We start from the raw sequence: 13,228 nt of genomic DNA, 5'->3' as shown, positions 1-13,228 counted from the left end.
CACACACACACACACACACACACTCACCAACATGCACATGCACAATCAGGCAGGGAAGACTCTCAAAGTTTCTGGTCAGTACAGAAACTATTGCTATTTATGCTCACTCTGAATCATCAAAACCCAAACAACGAGCAAATGAGACTTGGGCTGGGGCCTATTATTGGCCAATAGTGTTGTATATTACAGTTCTTGGTGTCTTATAGCCTATCACTAGACTAAGTTTTATGAAGGTAAGAATTGATGAGGTTAAGTGCTATTGCCTTCAGGAGGCCTTTTCCAGCCCCATTTCCTACCCCTACCCCAGCCTCACGTAAGATGCTAGTGCCTTCCCCTCTGAGTCTACCTTCCATCTACTCTGTGTATATACTTTGTATATATAAATTAAACTTGCCTCTCTCTTTGCATCCCCGGTGCTTGGTACATTGTATTTGTTGTTGTTCAGTCACGTCTAGCTCTTTGTGACCCCATTTGGGGTTTTCTTGGCAAAGATACTGGGGTGGTTTGCCATTTCCTTTTCCAGCTCATTTTACAAAACAGAGGCGAACAGGGTTAAGTGACTTGCTCAGGGTCACACAGCTGGTAAGTGTCGGAGGCTGGATTTGAATGTGGGAAGATGGGTCTTCCTGACTTCAGGCCTGGCACTCAATCCATTGTACCACATAGCTGCCCCTATGGTACAGAGTAGTAATTAGGAAATGCTTGTTGATTGAACAATTGTGTCTTATTTGAACTTTGTCTCTCTCTTCTAATGCCCTGCATTTTGCCCCATGGCCAATAGGTGCTTAATCCATGTTCATTTTTATTGTTACCTTCTTGAATTGAGGTGAAGGAATAGTATGGTGCCCTCACAACCCAAGGATTTACAATCCCTTCTCCTTAAAATTCACCAGAATGTTGTGGGGGTTAACGAGGGCTCACTAGAGCTGACCAAAGTGCCCCCCACCCCTCCTGAGCCCTTCAGAAGGAAATGTTCCAGAAACATGAGCAAGTTCTAAAGGGCTGTTCTAATTAGCTGGCTGACGGCTAATGAGAGATTTCACTGGGAAGAAGCTGCCCATGGTTGACGCATAATTACCATGGTAACCTCTACACCACACAGCTCACTTCCTCTAACCAGCCTCCCTGGGGAACAGACATTCCTGCGTGATACCAGCGTTGGGGTTATTGACATTGTATGTGGGGAAAATAAATGAACAATTAAAAGCAAGACAAGTTGAATCCCTGTCTGTGGCTTCCTGAGAAAAGTTCTACCTTTATTTGGGGGTCTAATTGATACTGGCTGTCTGATCTGAGAGGAAATCATTGAGAGTTGATAGATTTGTTCTGGATAGTTTTGCTTTTCCTAAATACAAATATAAGAAATAACAACTAATTAGAAGCAGTCCCTTTTCTGCTATTTCTGAGGAAGGCATGGATGATTTTGGATTGAGGGACATGCTAATAAGGGCAAAGGTGATTGGAAACTGTTGACCTTGTATCAGAGTCAAACTTCACCCCTGAATCACAGACGTTTAGAGCTGAAAGGGACCTTAGAGAAAAAAAAAAGAATCTGGCCCCTCCTTTTACAAAGGAGGACACAGGTATCACGAGGTTAGTGACTTGTATAAGGTCACTAGTTACTAATAAAGAGCAGAGTTGGAACTGGAACCCTTGTCTTCTGAAGCCAAGACCAATGTTTCATCCACTCTGCCCTCCTACCTTTGGGGTTTTATTTCCACTTCTGATTTTCACAAATGAAAAGTCTATACCCTTCCTGTCTGCTTGATTAAAATCAATTCAGTCTAATGAACACTAGGTTCTGTATTGGATGCTTAAGGGTTGCAAGTGGGAAAAAAATAGCTTATGCTTCATTCATACACCCATTAATTCCTTAACCCAACTCTACACAGGGTGTCCCCAAAGTCTCAGTGCCCCCCAAACTACTAAAGCTCAACACTGCCTCAAGACTTTGGAACAGCCTATAAAGACACATACACAGTATATACGTGTATGTATTTAGACACCTCAAATATACATATATTATATATTAAATTATATGAAATTATACATTCATATGTTATATATAAAATTACCCTTGGCCTAAATTTTGCAATGGTTTCTTAAATAGTCTCCCTACCTCAGGGGTCTCTTTCTTCCCTCTAGTCCACACACACACACACACACACACACACACACACCACACACACCACACACACACACACATTGTTATTCAGTCGTTCCAGGTTTTTCCAACTCTTCATGACCATTTTTGAGGGTTTCCTTGGTAAAGATATTGAAGTAGTTGGCCATTTCCTTCTTTAGATCATTTTACAAATCAGAAACTGAGACAAACAGGGTTAAGTGACTTGCCTAGAGTCACACAGCTAGTAAGTGTCTGAGGCTGGACTTGAACTCAGGTCTTCCTGACTTCAGGTCTGGAGCTCTATCCACTGCACCATCTAGCTGCTCTATAGGTGTATATACAGACAGACAGACAGACAGACAGATAGGTAGATAGATAGCGATATCTATGGATATATGGATACACACACATGAACACACTCACATATGTACATACATCTTGAGGCAACGAGGTGGCACAAGGACTAGAGCACTAGGCTTTGAATCAGGAAGACCTGAGTTCAAATCCAGCTTCAGACACTTACTATGTGACTCTGGACAAGTCACTTAACATTTTTTGCCTCAATTTCCTCATCTGTAAAATGGGGATGATAATGATAGCACCTACTTCCCAGGGTTATCATGAGGATCAACTGACAACAATTTAATGAACATTTATTGTGTTTTTGAACATTAAAATGAAACTACTCTCTCCTAGATGTTCTCCTACCTTTCTGACCACTCTTCATTCTCACTTGTTGCCTCACCATCCATATTATGCTTTCCTCAAGCCTCCTGACACCCCCCCCCCTTTTTGTCTCTCTTCATTCTCTCTTGGTGACCTCATCAGTTCCTATGGGTTTCAAGATCATTTCTATAGATCCAGCCCTAATCTCTCCCTTTTGATTCAGGACCATCTATATCAACTGCTTTTTTGGACATTTCAAACTTGGTGTCACAGAGACATCTCAAATTCCACACGTAGCAAACAGAACTTACTGTCTTTACCTCTAAAACCACTCTTATAAATTTCTCTCTTCTGTCAAAGGTGCCACAATTCTAATAAACCCTCAGGCTTGTAACCTTGAAGAATGTTCTACTCTTCTGTTTTCCTCATCCCCTCTGTCCAAACCATTGCCAAATCTTGCTTTTCAACTTCCAAATCATTTCTTCCATCTGACCCTGCTTTCTATTGATATCTATACCACTCTAATTCAGGCTTCTAGCACCTCTTACCTAGATTATGCAATAGTCTCCTAACCGGTCTCCTTGCCTTGCACCTGTTACCCTTCCAATCCATCTTCCTTACAGCTGCCAAAGTAATTGCTATGAGCACAATTCTTTTTTTTCTTTTTGTGAGGCAGTTGGGGTCAAGTGACTTGCCCAAGGTCACTCAGTTAGCAAGTGTTGAGTGTCTGATCTGATAGAAGCACAATTCTTACCATAACACTCTCCTATACAGTAATTTCTGGAGGTTTCATATTGCCTTTAGGATAAAATATAAACTCCTTTATTTAGCTTTTAAAGTCCTTTACAAGCTGGCTCCAACCTTTCTTCCCAACCTCACTGCATGTTATGTCCCACTCTGTGACCCAGTCAAACTAGCCTTCTTTCTGTTTTTCACACATAACCCTCCATCTCCCATCTCTGTGTCTTTGTACTTGCTGCCCCTCTTGCCTGGAATGCATTCACTCCTGACCTCTCTCTGCCTTACAGAATCTCTCTTCCTTCAAGACACAGTTCAGGCACCTTCTTCTCTATGAACCTTTTCCTGATCCACTCAGATCCTAGTGCCTTTCCTTCCCAACTACCACATATTCATTGACCTTGAATTTATTCTCTTTACAATTATTCTATATATACTTATATGCCTCTATCTGTTGTTTCTCAAAAGAATGAGTTCTTCAGAAACAGGTATTCTTTCTCTCTTTGTATGTGAATCCCCAGCATCTAGCAAAATACAGGGCACTTAGAGAAGGACTGGACCCATGTCTCTTGGTCACATCTCATAGAAGTAGAGAACTCCAGGTGAGGAAACTCTCTTTATTAATGCAAGTTGGCACCTTCTCTGAAACATAACATCCTAGACTAGAGAGTTGCTTAGAGCACTGAGAGATTAAGTGACTTGTCCAGAATCACACAGCCAGTTGGTGTCAGAGGCAGGATTAAAATCCAAGGTTCTTGACTTCTAGGTATATTTTCTCTCCACTGTAACACATTGCCTCTTTCCTGATACATATTATTTATTTATTTTCCTGACACATTTATTTAATAAATACTTGTTGATTGATGTAGAGTTAATGAGTGCATGAGAAGATGAATAAAACAGAATTCTTGGGCTCTGAGTTTAGAGGCAGAAGGACTCGAAGATGTAGGATCTGAGGAACTGGTTTCAGTTACCCCTTTTGCCACTTACTATTTTTATGACTTACATGAATTCACTTAACCTCTATGGGTCTCAGTTTCTTGATCTGCAAAGTGAAAATCATACAGGTGACCTCGAAGGTCCTTCTGAGATCTAGCTTTATTATCTTGTGATCCTGTCAAGGAAGGTAGAATTTGAATTCCCAGCCATGTCTCTACCTTTCCTTTTCCATCAGGCCATCATCTCTACCTTCTCTATACTGGAACAATGGCCTCTGCTCCTGGAATCATCCTGGGCCCTTTTTGATGACAGTTGGAGTTCCCACTTTGATTTCCAGTTGTCCTTTATATGCTATCTTCTTCTACGAGCTCCTTGAAGTCAGGGAATGCCTAGCAGGCTTGTATTTGTATCACCAGTGCTGAGTACAGTGCCTGGAATATAACAATATTTAGTAAATTATCTATCATTTATTATCTATCCATATAATCTATTATCTATTTAGCTATTCTCCATTGATCAACTATTATCTATCTATTCATCTCAAGGATTCTTCACCTTTTTGCATCATGGACCCCTTTGACAGTCTGGTGAAGCCTATGGACCCCTCCTCAGAATAATGTTTTTACATTCATAAAATACATAGGATTACAAAGGAATCCAATTATGTTTAGATATAATTATTGAAATATTTTTTAAAAACCAAGTTCACGTATCTCAGATTAAGAACACCTGATCTACACACATACATATGTATGTGCACATATATACACATATGTTTATGTGTGTACACACACATGCAAAGTACTTTAGAAGTCAGGAGGAGGGGCAGAACACTTATAACCAGAAGGGTCAAGGATGGTGTAATGGAGGAAGTCGCATTTGAGTTGATTCATAAAGGATGAGGAGGATTTAGACAAGTAGACATGAAGAGAAAAATGTTCTAGGCAGAGAGAGGAATGTGAACAGAGGCAGCGAGTTGGGGAGCTGAAAGGCATTTGTCACACAAACAAGAAGGCAGAACAGTTGAGCTGCATAGGCAGAGAGCACCTCTGGACAATATGCCTGAAGAAGGCACTCTCCTCTCTCCCTTTTTGAGAGTTGTCTGCTGCTAGCACATAAAAAAATTAGGAAAGGCAAGATTTCTTTACTGGAAGTTATAGGCTAACCTATCTTACTGCTGTAAATCATACACTAAAGGTCAGGTTTTCCTTGAAGGAGAGAGAGAAGAAACTGGGTGAAGTTGGGAGGGGGAGGGAAATAAGCATTTATATAGGGCCTGCTATATGCCAGGCACCGTGCTAAGGGAATTACAAATAAAATCTCATTTGATCCTCACAACCGCCCTATGAGGCAAATGTTATTTTTACTCTATTTTGTGATTGAAGAAACTAAGGCAAACAGAGGTTAAATTACTTGTCTTTATGACTAGTAAACTTTCCTGATTCAAAGCCCAGAATTCTATCTGTTGAGCCACAAGCCCCCTCGAAGAAGTGAGACCTCTTTAGAGGGGAACAATGAATATGTAGAGTTTTCATGCTCTTGGATTGCTTTTCCTCGGTCTGTGTCTACTTTCTTTGTGCTGTGTGTCCTTGTGGGAGCTTCGTGTTCTGGGTCTTGCTACTGAGCTGCCCAGGTTAGGTGGTGATGACTCGCCAGGTGAGTGATAAAGGTATGCATTCTGGAAGACACTGTCTGAGCCAGTCTGCCTTCTGAAAGAAGTCCTCCTGTGAGAGGTTTCAGGACCCTGGCACTCACAGATTTGGGGACTCTGACCAGATGGGGAATGCTGAGATGTCCAATCAAAAAGGCATTCATGGGAATGATAATTTTTGTAATACAATATATGTAAGGAATCATTCTAAGTATATCAAAAGGATTTAGGGAACATATTAATTTCTGCAGGACAGCATGAAGCATTTATACAGCCACATGGTCCTTGAATGCCTTGAGATTGGGACAGGTGATGCCAACAGAACTTCTTGCTTGGCAACGAATTATTTTGAACTTTTCAACCTGTAAGCTTGGTTACCGTGGTTACCAGAGAGTCCAGAGGAATGGTGAGAGTGAGGTCCTTGGTAAGGAGCACAATGTCTTTTCTTCCCTCCCTAGAATGCCTTGCAGGGACAGTCCAAGGCTCCAGCTGTTGGGTCCATTAAGAATGGTGGTAAGTTTTACTCAGTATCCATGTTTGTAGTATGGCTATTTGAGGTCACCTGCCAAGGTTTTTGGCCACATTTGCACAGAGAAAACAGCAGGGTCATCTCTGAATGTCAGTGCCAACAAGTCAGGATACAATATACATACAGACATTCTATTTTCTGACATTTTTTTTGATCAATTAACAAGCATTTATTAAGCATCTACTGTGTGCCAGGAACTGTGCAGGTCACCAGGGATATGAAGACAAAAATGAAGGACTCCATTGCCCTTAAGGAACTTGCATTTTATTAGAGAAGATTAAAATTCATAAAAATATATAAAATATAGACAAAAATAAATATAAAAGATTCCTCCCCTCACCCAGGAGCAGGACACTAGCATTAGGGTAGAAAGGTGTCTCTTTAGCAGACATTTGAAGTAAAAATGGGATTCAAGGGGGCATGAGTGAGGTGGGGCATGGAAGGGTAGAGTAAAGCCAGATAGACAGAAGATGGAGGGTCTATTAGAAGACTGTAAAATTCAGAAAGGGGATTTATCCACAGTAAATTAGAAAAGGTAGGTTGGTCAGGTAATAATAGAGACTTTTAAATGCTTTGAAAATGGGCTTTTAACAAGGATCCATAACCCCTCACTCAATGGATAGATTTCAGTGGGGCAGGGAGAAGAGTGGTGTCTGTGAATCTGATGGAAAAAATACAATGAAAGATTTTCACCTCCCCTTTCGGGAAGGCAGTTGAGAGCCTAGGAGCCTATTGGGCACAGAAGTGACATGGGTAGACAAGAAAATCACTTTGGAAGCTCTGAGAAAGGTGAGAAAAACAAGAGATTTGAGGCAGCCATTGCAATAGTCTAAGCAAGAGAGGAGGAGTCAAATGGTGACTGAGGGAACAGAGAAAAGCACATATGCTTGTAGAGGGAGAAATGGTGAGACTGGGACATTGACTGGATGCATAGGGTGAAGAAGACTGAGTAGTAAAGGACCGCACCATGTTTGCAAACTTGGGTGACTATAAAGATGATGATGCCTTTGAAAGAAATAGGGTAGTTTAGGGGCAGCTAGGCGGTGCAGTGGATAAAGCACTGTCCCTGAAGTCAGGAAGCCCTGAGTTCAAATCCATCCTCAGCCCAAACACTTGACACTTACTAGCTGTGTGACCTTGGGCAAGTCACTTAACCCCAATTGCCTAAAAAAAAGTAAGGTAGTTCAGAAGGGAGGTGCATTTAGAGGAAAAGATACCAACTTCAGTTTTGGATATGTTGGTAGAGTTTGAGATGCTTGTGAGACATCCAGTTTAAAATATCTACTTGATGACTGGAGACACAAAACTGAGCTCAGGAGAGAGGCTAGGGCCTGGTGTATAGATTTAGGAATCATCAGCATTGAGATAATAAATTAAGCTAAGGGAGAAACTCCTCTAGTCCAACTGTAACTGATAGAAAGATTGGAGACCTAGAGGCACAGGAAGCTTCTGAAGTGCCCTTTATATCCTCAAAGAAAGATTGTGTGTGGTTTTACTGGGAAGTAGGTTGTTTTTTTTCAGACTGAATCTTTAAGAATTGGTAAGGCACATATTGTATATACACATGTGCATACATACATATGTATATATATATATATATATATATAAATGTGTATATGTGTGCATACATTTCAAAAGATCTGTTCTTTTTACCAATGCAGATCACAACTTCTTTATACATTATTAGATGGTCTACATGACTTTCTGCAGCTGTAAATGTATGTATGGTATTCCAATAGTCTTAATGCAATTCTGTTAAAACATATATATATATGTGTGTGTATATATATATATATGTCTATATACATGCATACACATGTATGTGTTGTTCAGTCATGTCCTACTCTTCCTGACCCCATATGGGGTTTTCTTGGCAAAGATCCTGGAGTGGTTTGTCATTTCCTTCTCCGGTGGATTTAAGGCAAATGCAAGCTAAGTGACTTACCCAGGTCATACGGTTAGTAAGTGTCTGAGGCTGGATTTGAACTTAAGTCTTCCTGACTCCAGGCCCAGTGCTCTATTCACTGAGCCATCTAGTTGCTTCTTTATACAGACATATAAAGGTATATGTATGTATATATGTGTGTATGTATGTATGTATGTATGTATGTATGTATGCATGTATATATACACACACATATATCTTTATATGTCTATATAGATACACATATACACATACACACATATACAAATGTATGACTTTGAGAAAATCCAAAATGGTGGGAGGTAAGACACTCATCTAGAGCTTTTTGGGGACAACATGAGTCAATAGTGTTATGTGACAATTGAGAAACCTAATTTAAACTCAGATTTCATTAAGTTTGTGTTCAAGACTAAATGGCGATGGTATTCTTCCCTGGTCAGATTATACCTGGAGTATCATGTTCAGTTCTGATCATTGCATTTTAGGAAAGACATTCAGAAGCTTGGAGGCATCTGAAATGAAAATCGGGATGACGAAATGTCTGAAACTCATACTATATGAAGATTGGCTTAAAGAGCTAGAGATGTTTAGCTTAGAGAAGAGAAAACTTAAGATAGATATGATAGTTGTCTTTCAGTGTTTCAAGGACTGCTAGAGAGAAGAATGGATGAATGAAAAAAAAAATAATTTGCAAAGTATTTACGATGTTCCAGGTTATGAGCTAAGAACTTAGAATTGGGGTTAGAGTTAGAGACTGAACCTCTGGTTCCATTGGCCTAGGGAACTACCAGATGAGCAAACTCCTTGTACCAGTGAAGGCTGGCAACTAAGAGTCTTAGACAGTTGTGTGTGGCTTTCCCATGAGCATAAACTAGTATGTGTGAGAAATGGGACTTGAACCCAAATGTATTCAAAGGCCAAACTTTTACCCAGCATGCTATATAAGCTGGGGAAACAAATACAAAAGTGAGATAGTCCCTGACCTTAAGGAACTTACATTCTAATGGGAGAGAATGGGTAACACACACACATACACACACACACACACACACACACACACACACACACGTATGTATGTATGTATATGCTGATTAGGAAAAAAGGGAATAAATATGTATGCTTGATCCAAGAAAGCTGAACTTGAGACACTGAGTATAAGCTGCAAAGAAGAAAATGTGTGCTTGATATAAGGGAAGGCAATGTTCACAATTTAAAGAATTAGAAGTGCCTAAGTAACTAGAGATCTTCTAGTAAGTCCTGGGTAACCACTTATGGAATGTATTGCAAAGGGGAGTCTTGTTCATGTATGTTTTGGACTAGCAGGCCCCTGAGGACCATTACAACACCAATCTGCTTTCAGAGGACAAGCTTCAGAACCCTTAGCTTGGTAGTCCTGGGGTTACAGTCGCAGTTTCTTGCTGGGCTTGTAATCTAATTCTTTTTTTGCTTAGAAGACCTACTAAAGCTTGGACTTCACTGGCACAACCTTCAAGAAACCAGGGTTGCCTCCATGCTACCAAAGAGTAGCATGTGGAAAACAGTAGTTACAGTGATTCTTTATTGATTTAGATAACTGATTAACAAAAAGTAGGAAATGAGACATAGTAGGAAAATACATGGACTGTGAAAATGGAGACCTGGTTTTGGGTTCTAGCTCTGTAGCTAATTTAGTACAACCTTAGAAAAATGACTTCCCCTTTTCTAAACCTCTTTTAGCCAATTGAGGGGGTCTAGCCTTGGGGAGCCCCAAGGTCTCTTCTACTTCAGATGTGGTGATTTTATCTCACTCCATGCCTAAACACGCTAAATATGAAAATGTACTATGCAATATTTGGGGTTTGAGGGTCTGCTGTTTCTCTTGAGCTCAAGAAACCTCCTCAGGGAGAGAGTTTTAAATAACACTGCGGGGCAGCTAGGTTGCACAGTGGATAGAGCACTGGCCTTGAAGTCAGGAGGACCTGAGTTCAAATCTGGCCTCAGACCAAACACTTGACACTCACTAGCTGTGTGACCCTGGGCAAGTCACTTAACCCCAACTGCCTAAAAATAAATAAACAAACAAATAAGTAAACAAACAAACAAACAAACAAATAAATAACACTGTCACCAAACTACTTGGTTATCTTAATTTGCTCATTGTTTTACCTGAATATAAACAGCCTGAGACTAAAAAAATAGGGAAAAAAGACATCTATGAGCTATGATAGTGTCTTCCTATTTTGAAAGGGAATTTGACCTCCAAACATATAATTGATCACAGCAGCTGGTTCACAAAGGTAAACATTGCCTGAGATGTGTTTATTGATCATCAGTGACCTGTATTTCTGTTAATAGTCTAAGCTATTTTACAGAAAAATATTATTTTTGAATCACAGTGTTTTAGAATCTTAGCATCATGAGATTTTAGGATATTAAAGTTGGGATGGCATGAGCAAAGATGTAAGGACAGGAAAGTGAAAAGCATACTTGGGAATCTGTGAACAATCTGATTTGGCTAGTATAGAGGCTTTGTCTTCTAGAAGAATAGGAGACAGGGGCAGCTAGGTGGTGCAGTAGATGGCACAATGGCCCTAGAGTCAGGAGATTCTGAGTTCAAATGTGGCCCCAGACACTTACTAGCTGTGTGACCCTAAACAAGTCGCTTAACTCTGATTGCCTCTTTAAAGAAAGAATAATAAGAAATAAAATTAGGAAAGATTAGATGGAGTCCAGACAGCAGAGAGTTCAAATATCAGGCTGAACTTGGACTTTATTCAGTGAGCAAAGGGATAAGCATTGAAATTTTTTGAGCAAGGATGGGGAGAGGGGAGGAGCAGAGATGAGGGTGATATGATCGGGTCTTTACTGTCAGGAGGGGGCCATCTCTAGTCGTTCTGATCGATATCTTGCCACTGGACCAAGATGGCTCTGGAGGGGAAAGTGAGGCTGGTGACTTTGAACAGCCCTCCCTCACTTTAATCCAATTCAGTTGCAATTCATGGCATCACCTCCCTGACCTCATGGTCCTCTTTAAGGACAAAGGACAAGCAATAACAATTGTCAGGATATTGATCTGCCTGAGGTATGTAGGATGTAAGGAAAAGAGCAATAGCTTTGGAATCAGGAGACTGAGGCTGAACTCCTAGTTCTTCTGTATCTTAGCTGTGTGCCTTGGAGGTCACTTCTAGTCTCTGATTCTCAGTTTCTCCATCTGTGAAATGATGGACTTGGACTAGAGGATCCCTAAATCCTTTGTTAGTCTCTATTAGGTGTGAGAGAAGAGGAAGAGGGAGGAGTAAAAATGGTTTTGAATGGTTTGGTTACTGGGAGGATAATAACATCATCAGGAGAAATAGGAAGGTAAGGGGGAGCCGACCTGGGAGCAAGTAGAATTGGGTTTTGACCCTTTTGAGCTTCAGATGGTAGAACATTTAAATAGAAGCTATATGTCATCTCTGAGGAAGTGGCATGAAATAGAAATTGTGAGGCAGCAAGTTCTTTAATCCTACTCTGTTGCTGCTTAGCTCAAAATACCTGTTACCATGAGTTTGGTGTGCCATCTGTGTGTAAGCCCATTAGGCATTAGTAGCTAAATCATGGGTAGTGGAGGAGAAGGAGAAAGACAGTAGCAAGAAAATCAGGAGAAGGAGGAAGAGAGAAAGAAGAAAGGATCTGGCCACCCTTTCTTGGAAGGTGGCTCATTGAATCAAAGAATCACAGACCCTCAGAGCTGGAAGAGATCTGAATGATAAGCTTAGCCAAGCCCTATATTTTTTAGCTGAGAAAAAATGGGCCTAAAGAGAAGAAATGACTTGTTCAGGTTACCCAGTTTTTAATCATAACAGATAAGATTTATATCATATTTCAAGACTTGCAAAGGAACAAGGAAGAAATTATGTTTGGTATCTACAAATGGGGAAGAGTTTTTGAACAAACAAGGGAAAGAGAGGAGCGCATAAGATAGATAAAATAGATGATTTTGATCACATAAAATTGAAAAGGTTCTGCACAAACAAAACTAATATCATTAAAATGAGGACAACAGGTAAAAGGGAGAAATCTCTGTAGCAGGTTTCTCTGATTAAGGTTTGACATTCAAGATATATAGGGAATTGATTCAAATTTAGGAAAACAGGAGCTATTCCCCAATAGATAGTGAAAGGATATGAAGAGACAGTTTTTAATAGGAAAAAAAGATCCAATTTATTACTATTTTGAAAAATGCTCCAAGTCACTAATAGTTAGAAAAAGCCAAATAAAGCAACTTTGAGCTTCTGCCTCACTCCCATCAGATTAGCCAGAGGGGCTGTGGGAAAATGGGTACATAAATACACTATTGGGGGAGTTATGGATTGGTCCAGCAATTTGGAAATTGCTTCCCCCCAGAAGTATTAAACTGTGTGAACTCTTTGACCCAATGATGCCAATAGTATATTTGTATCTCCAAAGAGATGAAATAAAGAGGAAAAGGACCTATATGTACAAAAATGTTTATAACAGCTCTTTTTGTGGTGACAAAGAACTGAAAACTAAGAAGTATCTTTAATTTGACCAGCGACCAACCATGATTCCAGAGGACATACAATGAAGTGCAGTATCCAATTTCTGACACAGAGATGATGAATTTAAAATGGAGAATGAGATATGCATTTTTAACAGGATCAATGAAGGAATTTG

At 40.1% G+C, this 13,228-nt stretch overlaps 1 long non-coding RNA gene across 2 annotated transcripts in view; it reads right to left on the bottom strand.

The window, feature by feature from the left end:
* Positions 1 to 4,132: 4,132 nt before the first annotated feature.
* The window catches only part of LOC144456801 (uncharacterized), a 119,560-nt gene continuing 110,464 nt past the window's right edge, over positions 4,133 to 13,228 (bottom strand). For both annotated transcript variants that reach the window (XR_013485900.1, XR_013485899.1), the window contains one exon: positions 4,133 to 4,899. This is a non-coding gene — a long non-coding RNA (uncharacterized LOC144456801). The remainder of the gene's footprint in view (positions 4,900 to 13,228) is intronic.

Source organism: Phascolarctos cinereus, unplaced genomic scaffold (assembly GCF_003287225.1).
Source record: "Phascolarctos cinereus isolate Bilbo 61053 unplaced genomic scaffold, phaCin_HiC Scaffold_4;HRSCAF=312, whole genome shotgun sequence".
NCBI lineage: Eukaryota > Metazoa > Chordata > Mammalia > Diprotodontia > Phascolarctidae > Phascolarctos > Phascolarctos cinereus.
The sequence above is the reverse complement of the archived record's forward strand: the minus strand, read 5'-3'. Positions and strand labels throughout refer to the sequence as shown.